We start from the raw sequence: 11,133 nt of genomic DNA, 5'->3' as shown, positions 1-11,133 counted from the left end.
TTAAATAATTAATTAATAACAGAGTTGAGAAGCCTGAGGAGCTTTAATGGATCTACTCAATAGAAATAAAGTCCTAAAGCCCTGAAATGAGTTAGCATTTAAGCTAACGGAGTCTGTGGTTGACACAACCTGAAGAGATTTTCTTGTTCAGTTCAGTAAATACTCGACCTGTGAATGTTAAAGACTGTACGCGTCTTAAAAAGGTCGGTTGCTAACGAGTGGCTAACTGGGATTACAGAGGTTGTCACATTAAAACACAGAGACTGATCTGCTCGCTATCCTTTACAGCCTCGTCGTGTTTATACTCGCTCTCTCAAATTATTCTTAAAGTTTACAACGATTTTAATTAAAGATTTAATAATAAGTTGGAAGTTCAGCGTAGTGAAGTTATGTGACCGCGGTGTAGTTCGACTATAGCGTAACCTTAGCTTTTTACTTGGAGAACACCTTAATAAATGATTACCAATGAACCAGGATGACGCTAACTTCAGGGTCGGACAACAAAAGTACAAAATGAATCTTAAACTTGAGCTCCCAGTTAGCCTGAAGCTCTGTGGTCAGATGTCTGATGTCGATTAACTCGCTAGTTATTTAGTGTTTGTTTATTAAAACAAGATTCACTTTCAGTAGTAAGAAACTTTATTATCCTCACGTCTGTGTGATTAACTGGAATCAAAACACATTTTTACTGAAATATTAATTCTGAGATATTCAGTTAAAACTGTAATCAACAAAAATAAGACAACAATATAATAAATACATATGTTTTATTATTATATTTTATTCTCTTTGTTTACTCTCTGCACCTTGTGCCACTGTGCCAGTCTGAATCTCCTACAGTGCTTCAATAAAGGAACATCTGATCCTGTCACTGTTGTGAGCCTCGCTGACTACTTCCTATTTAAGTGAACAGAACAATAATGTCGCTGTGTACAAACTGAAGACTCATAACTTCAGACTGAAACACTGAACACAGAATACAAACTCAACCAGTGAGTTTTTAGCATTATTTTAGAAAAATTACTTTAGTTATTTATCAAACTTGCTCCAATGTGCAGGTCAGAAGGTTCTGAAGTGTGCTGAGTGGTTTCATGAAGCTAAAGCTAGCTGCAGGTTAAAGGCTAAAGGCTGTACGTTGCTGCAGGTTGCAACCTGAAGACTGAAGGTTAAAGACTGGAGGCTGCAGGTTGTTACAGGCTGAAGGCTGTACGTTGCTGCAGGTTGCAACCTGAAGACTGAAGGTTAAAGACTGGAGGCTGCAGGTTGTTACAGGCTGAAGGCTGTTGCAGACTGCAGGCAGTGCACAGGGCCAAAGGTCTCTGACTGAAGGTGTGATCACACTATAACAACTGCTTCCTGTTGCAGGCTGGAGGTGCAAACTCTGACCCACTGAGACAGACTCACTGTTGAACTTTTCCTCACAGACGACCTGAAGGACCCGTCGTCACTGCAGATATTGATTATTGGTGTTTCTACCTGTCAGACATGTGACAGCCTCTCTGGTTGTCTGTAACAAGTCGGTGCTGTCACATTGTGTTCAGTGTAATGAAAACACTGCAGTAAAGTATCAGTTCCTGCTCACCTCCAACCAGATCCTCTCTCTGATCCGGATCACAGATCGATTGGTGACGTTCGACTTGAAGATCAGACTCCTCTGAAGCTCTGCTTCGGCCACAGTCGTCCTCTGTCGGAACCTCAGGAGGATCTGGAGGACACGTTTTATCCTCTACATCATCCTGAACCTGGTCTAGACTAGACTGCTGCTCCTGGTCCTGTTTGAGACTCTCTGGACTCTGTTGATCCTGGATCACTCTGTCCAGGTTCAGGTCTTGTGGTGAATCTGGTATCACCTCTGTTTGGGAGCGCTGGAGCTCATCGTCCGGAGGGGATTCTGGGAAATCTTCCTCCATCATACTGAGAGTCTTCGTCTGAAAGAATCAGAAACAGTCGGTGAATCTCATCCTCACAGACCCAAAGTAGGGCAGCCGGTCTGGTTTAAAGACTGGAGGCAGGAGGTGAGAGTAAACTTATAAACCTGTAAACCTGTGGTCTGTTATATATCTACTGTAGATATACAGACTGTAGATATATATCTACAGTCTGTATAAATATATATACGGTCTGTATATCTACAGTAGATATATAACAGACTGTAGATATATATAACAGACTGTAGATATATATACAGTCTGTATAAATATATATACGGTCTGTATAAATATATATACGGTCTGTATATCTACAGTAGATATATAACAGACTGTAGATATATATATACAGACTGTAGATATATATACAGACTGTAGATATATAACAGACTGTAGATATATATATACAGACTGTAGATATATAACAGACTGTAGATATATATATACAGACTGTAGATATATATACAGACTGTAGATATATAACAGACTGTAGATATATATACAGACTGTAGATATATAACAGACTGTAGATATATATATACAGACTGTAGATATATAACAGACTGTAGATATATATATACAGACTGTAGATATATAACAGACTGTAGATATATATACAGACTACAGTCTCAGACCAACACAAAGTTGAAACTGATGAAAAGTTTTCATAATTATAGATATTAACACATTTTACTTGTTTAATACTTGTACCAACATTATCAGCACCGGGTGCTCGTTCATTTATATTTCTATGTATTTATTGACGTCACATTAAATGTTAATGCTAAAAAATACAAATATCTCAAAAACTAAAAACTGTTCATAGTTGAAATAACTAGAAATATATATTTATATATAAATATTTTGTCCGTGTTTCTTACATTCAGAATCTTCTTAATCAGCATGTTTTTATTTATAAAGATGATTTTTTGTTTATTGGCTTTTTATACCCTCAGGTGGAGTTAATGGTAATGTATGTAAAGGTTAATGTATTACAGTCGTAGTAGCTCTTTTAGCCTTTAAGCTAACGGTTGAGCTTTTATTGCTCTGGTTGAATTGACTCTGAGGAAAGATGTGAAGCAGAAACTGTTACTACAAAACGTTTTAGATCCTTCACACCTGAACTGATATATTTAAATATAACTCTACTGATCACTGCAGATATTTATACTTATTACTGAGATCTTTATTCCTTAGAACAGACATACGGGTGCCCGGTTAGCTCAGTGGGTAGAGCTGGCGACCCATGTACCAAGGCTTAGTCCTTGCTGCAGCGACCCAGGTTTGAATCCGACCTGCGGCCTTTTGCTGTGCGTCTTCAGATGTCACTATAATAAAGGCAATAAAAATACTTAAAAATGAATAAATAAATAACAGACATACTGTTTATTATTGTCTTTCTAATATAGGTTCATGTATTATTGTTAATTATTGCTAATTTTCTATTTCTGCTTCCTGACTTTGTGTATTGTTTATACAAAGAACCAGCAGAGTTTCCTACAACACACACTGTAATGGATTTAATATAAAGTGAACAAGATATTAACTTTTAGCATAAGATTGAAACATTAACGGAGACAGTGAAGGAGACAGTGAAGGAAGCAGTGAAGGAGACAGTAAAGGAGACAGTGAAGGAGACAGTGAAGGAAGCAGTAAAGGAGACAGTGAAGGAAGCAGTGAAGGAAGCAGTGGAGGAGACAGTGAAGGAGACAGTGAAGGAAGCAGTGAAGGAAGCAGTGAAGGAGACAGTGAAGGAAGCAGTGAAGGAGACAGTGAAGGAAGCAGTGAAGGAAGCAGTGAAGGAGACAGTGAAGGAAGCAGTGAAGGAAGCAGTAAAGGAGACAGTAAAGGAGACAGTGAAGGAGACAGTGAAGGAAGCAGTAAAGGAGACAGTGAAGGAAGCAGTGAAGGAAGCAGTGAAGGAGACAGTGAAGGAGACAGTGAAGGAAGCAGTGAAGGAAGCAGTGAAGGAAGCAGTGAAGGAGACAGTGAAGGAAGCAGTGAAGGAGACAGTGAAGGAAGCAGTGAAGGAGACAGTGAAGGAAGCAGTGAAGGAAGCAGTGAAGGAGACAGTGAAGGAGACAGTGAAGGAAGCAGTGACGCTCCTTTCCTCAGCAGTTCAGGTCTAATCGGGGCTATAGGAACTGTTCCAGCCGGCTCTGTTATATATAACCATATATATAACTATATATAAATATAGTTATATTATATATATATAACTGTATATATATATATAAAGTTGGAGTGTGTGAGTGTGTGACGGCTCATATTCAGCGTATAACGTACAGTACTTTATTACCACTGTACATCCATTATCCTCTCTGTGAAGTCTCTGCACACTCACCAGAGAAATCCCACGGGTGGTAATTATGTTTGAGCTCAGATAACAAGAATTGCATTTCATACTTGGATAATAACTATTAAAAAAGAGTGTTTTCCAATTAATTAAACACACTGTCTTTAAGTAACCTCTGGACATTTGCCCCGCGGGCTAAGCTAATTTATGAGGCAGTGTGGGGAAAACAAACGAGCGCTCCTTTCATGTGAAAATCTGCACAAAAGAGTCGGTACCGCCGAGAATACGACGGCACATTTCCCTGAATATTCAACTTTGTACATGCAAATTGTTAACATAACTTTTTGATGTGATAAAACGGCTCTACAGTGTCATTTGGTGGGCAGGCCTACTGGGGGGCTCGACTTGGCGATGATGAAAGAGTCATCTGAGCTTTTCCGAGCCGTTGCTTCGTACCGCGGGAAGCTCGCAGTGTGTTTAATATCAGAGCGAGGAGAAGCCTCTCGAGTATCATCACCAGCGGAGGAGAATAAGAGGTGCGTTCACCTCCGCCACCGTGGAGCGCTTTAATGAAAGATGCTTAAAAAAGCGTGAAAATGCCATCCCTAATCTGCTCGACCCATCTGTGGAGGAGCAGCTTAAAACCACATCGCTCGCACCATTTCACCCCGTCAGTGCAGTCAGGCTCGTGATGTGCTTAGAGAGGCTCCTTCAGGAGAACGTCTGCACATTACTCAGGCTTCATTACGCCAAATCAATATTCGTTTAGCATCGCAGGTTATAGACTCCACCTCCGTCCACAGCGCCGCTCTGAGCTGCTCAGGAAGGATATGAGCCGCTTTAATGAGATGGCGTTTCAGGAGAAAAATGACTTTGAATTAAAAGATAAACTGATGAGAATCTTTACAAATCATTAAACTGGAATCTGTCAAATATTTGGTGATCAGTTTAATCCTGATCGTATACGGAGGCCCAGTTCTGCCAATGTGAGCAAACAAAAAGGATTTAAGTTCCTCAAAATATTGACTTAGTATCTTAAAGTCATTATTATTATTATTATTATTATTATTATGTTGAGATACTAAAATATTGAGATCAGGAGACTTTTGAACCTCGTTAGCGGTGGCTGCTAGCCTTCAGTCTCCTAGCTCGGCTTACTCCGGACTCCAAATCCAGAAAAAAGAAAAGTGTCCGAGGAAAATACAGAAATTAGGTATGCTAACGGTTAGCTGTCGGTATGCTAACGGTTAGCTGTCGGTTTTAAATGCCGTCACAGAGGACGTTAAAGTAGTTTAACCTCGGATATTAATCCCGTCTGCTGTTACCGGTATTTCTCTGCCAGCCTCTCTGTTTACCGTCCCACAGCATTCATAAAGTACAAACAACAACAACAACAACAACAACAATGCTGCGTTCGGGGCGTCCATCATGAAATGTGTCCCCCGTATGGTTCATGTATAACAACGTACGGTCACTTCAGGGGGTTGGATATTGTCTCCGTATTCTAAAGTCAGCCGTGGAACAATATCTGTATTATATATATTATATCTAATATATATATATTTATATATATTTATATATATATAAATATATATATATTAGATATAATATATATATATATTTATATATATTATATATATAATATATATAATATCTGTATTATATATATTATATCTAATATATATATATTTATATATATTTATATATATAATATCTGTATATATAAATATATGTGAGAATATTAATAATAATGTTTGTGATGGCGTTCCCTTTTACAGCGGCACCAACCAGGACTCTGATCTGAGTCATTTATCAACCTGCCTTATCAAAGCAGTCAAAGGTAGGAAGGTACTCTTCTTCCATTATAGTTAATAATATTATAGTATTATATTATTAATATAGTAAATAAAGAATTTCAATGCCACTCTGGGCGAGAGGGAAAGATTATTATTATTATTGTTGAAGATGCACATATTCTCAGAGACGTTCTCTTCCTGAAGATATCATCATATATTTAATCACAGATAATCATCAATCAATAAATCAATAAATAAAAGCTGCTCCTTGTAACTGCAGAACCCGCCTGAGATTCATCGCGTTTTAAAGGTTTTATTTATTACCGCAGTAATCTGGAGGAGGAGCTGCTAACAGGAGCTGCTAACAGGAGCTGCTAACATTAGCTGCTAACAGGAGCCGCTAACAGGAGCCGCTAACATTAGCTGCTAATAGGAGCTGCTAACATTAGCTGCTAACAGGAGCCACTAACAGGAGCTGCTAACATTAGCTGCTAACAGGAGCCGTTAACATTAGCTGCTAACATTAGCTGCTAACATTAGCTGCTAACAGGAGCTGCTAACAGGAGCTGCTAACATTAGCTGCTAACAGGAGCTGCTAACAGGAGCCGCTAACATTAGCTGCTAACAGGAGCCGCTAACATTAGCTGCTAACACTAGCTGCTAACATTAGCTGCTAACATTAGCTGCTAACAGGAGCTGCTAACATTAGCTGCTAACAGGAGCTGCTAACATTAGCTGCTAACACTAGCTCAGCTAACATTAGCTGCTAACTAAATGTAAACTAATACAGATTAAGGGTTTTAGCCCACATGTTAACATTACACTTCCTGTTTAAAGCCCACAAAGCATCATGGGAACTGGATGTACAATAGCAGGTAGATAAATAAACAGACCTTAAAAGGTCATGTGACTAGCTTTCAGTCAGGCACCTGTTGGGACGGACGTCTGCGTCCTGAAATAGCTGCTGGTTAGTAACTAGGACCTGAAGGCCGGCTGCTCTTACCTGAAACTCCTTCCTGAGCAGCCTGGACCCGTGAACCAGCCCGAGACCGGCCGCTCCCCCTCAGAGCCGCGGCGTCACAGCGCGGCCATGAGAGACGTACTTCAGCCGGTTTCTCCTGCTGGGAGGAAAGTCTTCCTCCAGTCAGCTAATTATAGGAGCCACAAATCAGATTAGACTGCGGCTGAGAGCTTAAACGCACACTGACCCCGCTTACACTGAGCCACAGTCAGCAGCTGGTCTGACTGCTCTCCGGGAATCGAACCCGCGGTGGGAGAGCTACACACTCGCTGTATGTAGGGACGATTGTAAAGGCCAAAACAACTGAGAACAATAATAATATATATATCATCATATATGATTATATTATATTATATATATTATAATATGAATATATTATATATATTCATATATTAATATATTATATAATAATATTATTATATATATTATAATATATTATATATATATATAATATATTATAATAATATATATAATATATTATAATAATATATATAATATATAATAATAATATATTATAATATATTAATATATGAATATATTATTATATATTATTATTATATATTATAATATATATAATATATAATAATAATATATTATAATATATTATATATTATAATATATATAATATATAATAATAATATATTATAATATATTCATATATTAATATATTATAATATATTATTATTATATATTATATATATTATAATATATTCATATATTAATATATTATAATATATTATTATTATATATTATATATATTATAATATATTCATATATTAATATATTATAATATATTATATTATATATTATATAATATAATATATTATTATATATTATTATATATTATAATAATATATAATAATCAATAAAACAAATCATTCTTCCTTCTGTAACTTTATCAGGGAAGTCATTTTACAAGCTAACGTTAGCAACTAAGCTACCCACTCAACAATAATGTTAGCAACCAAGCTAACGTTATCCAGCTAACAGCACAATCAGACAATATGTTCCACTAGCTTAGCATTAATGTTAGCTTTGACTCCATTTATAAGCTAACGTTAGCTGTTTCAGGTTGACTTCAGGATTTTTACTTGTAATGGAGTATTAGTGTCTGTAATGGAGTATTAGTGTCTGTAATGGAGTATTAGAGTATGTAATGGAGTATTAGTGTCTGTTATGGAGTATTAGAGTATGTAATGGAGTATTAGAGTCTGTAATGGAGTATTAGAGTCTGTAATGTAGTATTCGAGTCTGTAATGGAGTATTAGAGTCTGTAATGGAGTATTAGAGTATGTAATGGAGTATTAGTGTCTGTAATGGAGTATTAGAGTATGTAATGGAGTATTAGAGTCTGTAATGGAGTATTAGAGTATGTAATGGAGTATTAGTGTATGTAATGGAGTATTAGTGTCTGTTATGGAGTATTAGAGTATGTAATGGAGTATTAGTGTCTGTAATGGAGTATTAGAGTATGTAATGGAGTATTAGAGTATGTAATGGAGTATTAGTGTCTGTAATGGAGTATTAGTGTCTGTAATGGAGTATTAGAGTATGTAATGGAGTATTAGTGTCTGTAATGGAGTATTAGTGTCTGTAATGTAGTATTAGAGTATGTAATGGAGTATTAGAGTCTGTAATGGAGTATTAGTGTCTGTAATGGAGTATTAGAGTATGTAATGGAGTATTAGAGTCTGTAATGGAGTATTAGAGTATGTAATGGAGTATTAGTGTCTGTAATGTAGTATTAGAGTCTGTAATGTAGTATTAGAGTATGTAATGGAGTATTAGAGTCTGTAATGGAGTATTAGAGTATGTAATGGAGTATTAGAGTATGTAATGGAGTATTAGTGTCTGTAATGGAGTATTAGTGTCTGTAATGGAGTATTAGAGTATGTAATGGAGTATTAGAGTCTGTAATGGAGTATTAGAGTATGTAATGGAGTATTAGAGTATGTAATGGAGTATTAGTGTATGTAATGGAGTATTAGAGTCTGTAATGGAGTATTAGTGTATGTAATGGAGTATTAGAGTATGTAATGGAGTATTAGAGTCTGTAATGGAGTATTAGAGTATGTAATGGAGTATTAGTGTCTGTAATGGAGTATTAGAGTATGTAATGGAGTATTGGAGTATTAGAGTCTGTAATGGAGTATTAGAGTATGTAATGGAGTATTAGAGTCTGTAATGGAGTATTAGTGTATGTAATGGAGTATTAGAGTATGTAATGGAGTACAACAATATAAACACCTTCAGACAGCAGTTTGCATATTGGACATATTATTATTTATAATAATAATATTGATATGAATTGTTGATAATAATATTGATATTAATTATATTGTTGTTAATTGTTATTAATAATATTGTTGTTAATAATATTGATATTAATTGTTGTTAATAACATTCATATTAATTATTTTGATATGAATTGTTGTTATTAATAATATTGATATTAATTATATTGATATGAATTGTTGTTATTAATAATATTGTTCATAATAATATTGATATTAATTATATTGATTATTAATTGTGCAGCCCTGGTGGATATATTTCATAGATTTACTAAAAACTGAGTTTCTGTTACCACCAATTTAAAATCTTCATTAATAATCTTGTAAAGAAGAAATAAAATATCCTTTTATTAAATATTAGTTTCTTTAATAATACTAATGTAATCAGATATAGTTACTAAAGTAACTTGATTACTCCCATATATTGTAAATAAAGATAAATATTAATGAATGTGATTACAGTGCTGGTTCCCAACCTGAGGGTCGGGGGCCACCGGGGGCCACTGATCCACTGACTCAAGGCCGGATTAACCATATGGGCAACTGGGCAATTGCAATGTTAAACTGTCCGCCGGAGCCGTTGCGCTGCACTTATATGGCCCCTGGCTGCCTGTGACTGTGAGCTGAGACCCTCTCCTCATTGGTCAGCCTGTATGAGGCAGGTCAAAGGTGACGCCAACCAACGTGCACTGAGCGACCAGGTCGCATGACGTCAAGCACCGCTACACAACACAACTCAAAAAATGCAAACATGGAGAAGCTAAGTGGCAGTGCTAAACGGAAATTAAAAAAGGAGAAGGATATCAGGAACGCAGGAAATTTAAAATATATACCGAAAATAGGGAATTTCTTCACGCTAGTAAACGTTAGCAACTGTTAGGGCTGGGTATCGTTTAAAAATGTTTGATACCAGTACCGATACCAGTAGCCTTAACACGATACTGATACCAATTGAGTACTTCATTCGATACTTTTTTTCAACTTTAAAAAAAAAAGTAATCCGTTCCGTAAATGTCACCACTCCTCCCCATTCAAAAGATTTTTACATGAATACATTTTGAAAGTGCTCAAATATTTATTTAATAACTGTACAAACATGTACAACGAAGAATTATAATATATTTATATATATTATATATATATAAAATTATATATTACCTGAAGTTATAGACGGTTGCTCCGTGTTAGGGTTTCCTGCACATCCAAAAGGAGGACACTTTACATACACGGGGACACGCAAGCAGATATTTGTTTGGTATGATCCGGTTTTAAATTGTAATGTTTTTGTTGTGGAATCAACACATGGCTCATTTGAATATTAGAATTAGCCATGTGTTGATAGGTCAGACAGGAAAACATATGGTCTATTTGTGTAGTACAACCATACTTTTGAACGTTTTGCTGCCGGCATCTCGGAATGCGGAGCAGCCAACTCCGCCACAGACTAAGGGCGCACGCTTTACCGCCGTACAAAGCAAAACCATAGAAACAGTCATTTTTTTCTTGATCTGGTTAGTGGGTACAAAAAGAACCGATTGAAGGTATCGTTTCGATACTACTTGGTACCGGGTTGTTTCGGTCGATAACTGAAAGGTATCAAGTACCGATAGCCAGCCCTAGCAACTGTTCTGCTAAGGCAGCATCCGTCAACGAGGACAGCTCAGCTAGCCAGGACAATTCTTCACTGCGATCTTCTGAGGGCCTGCAGCTTCCAGAACCGGGCTGCCAAGTATTCTGCATCGGTGAGGGAGTCCGGACTTGGGAGTTGGACACGCTCCCTCACCAACGATCTGCTTCA

At 36.6% G+C, this 11,133-nt stretch overlaps 1 protein-coding gene across 2 annotated transcripts in view; it reads left to right on the top strand.

Moving 5' to 3' along the window:
• The first annotated feature begins 1,751 nt into the window (after nt 1-1,751).
• Nucleotides 1,752-11,133, top strand: part of irx5b (iroquois homeobox 5b) — a 13,892-nt gene continuing 4,510 nt past the window's right edge. Inside the window, exons 1-2 of one of the 2 annotated variants that reach the window (XM_051380871.1) lie at nt 1,752-2,015; nt 6,003-6,064. The gene's annotated coding sequence lies outside the window, so the exon portion shown is untranslated. The remainder of the gene's footprint in view (nt 2,016-6,002; nt 6,065-11,133) is intronic. The other variant, XM_051380872.1, reaches the window with a different exon arrangement.

Source organism: Dicentrarchus labrax, unplaced genomic scaffold (genome assembly GCF_905237075.1).
Source record: "Dicentrarchus labrax unplaced genomic scaffold, dlabrax2021, whole genome shotgun sequence".
Classification (NCBI taxonomy): domain Eukaryota; kingdom Metazoa; phylum Chordata; class Actinopteri; family Moronidae; genus Dicentrarchus; species Dicentrarchus labrax.
The sequence above is the reverse complement of the archived record's forward strand: the minus strand, read 5'-3'. Positions and strand labels throughout refer to the sequence as shown.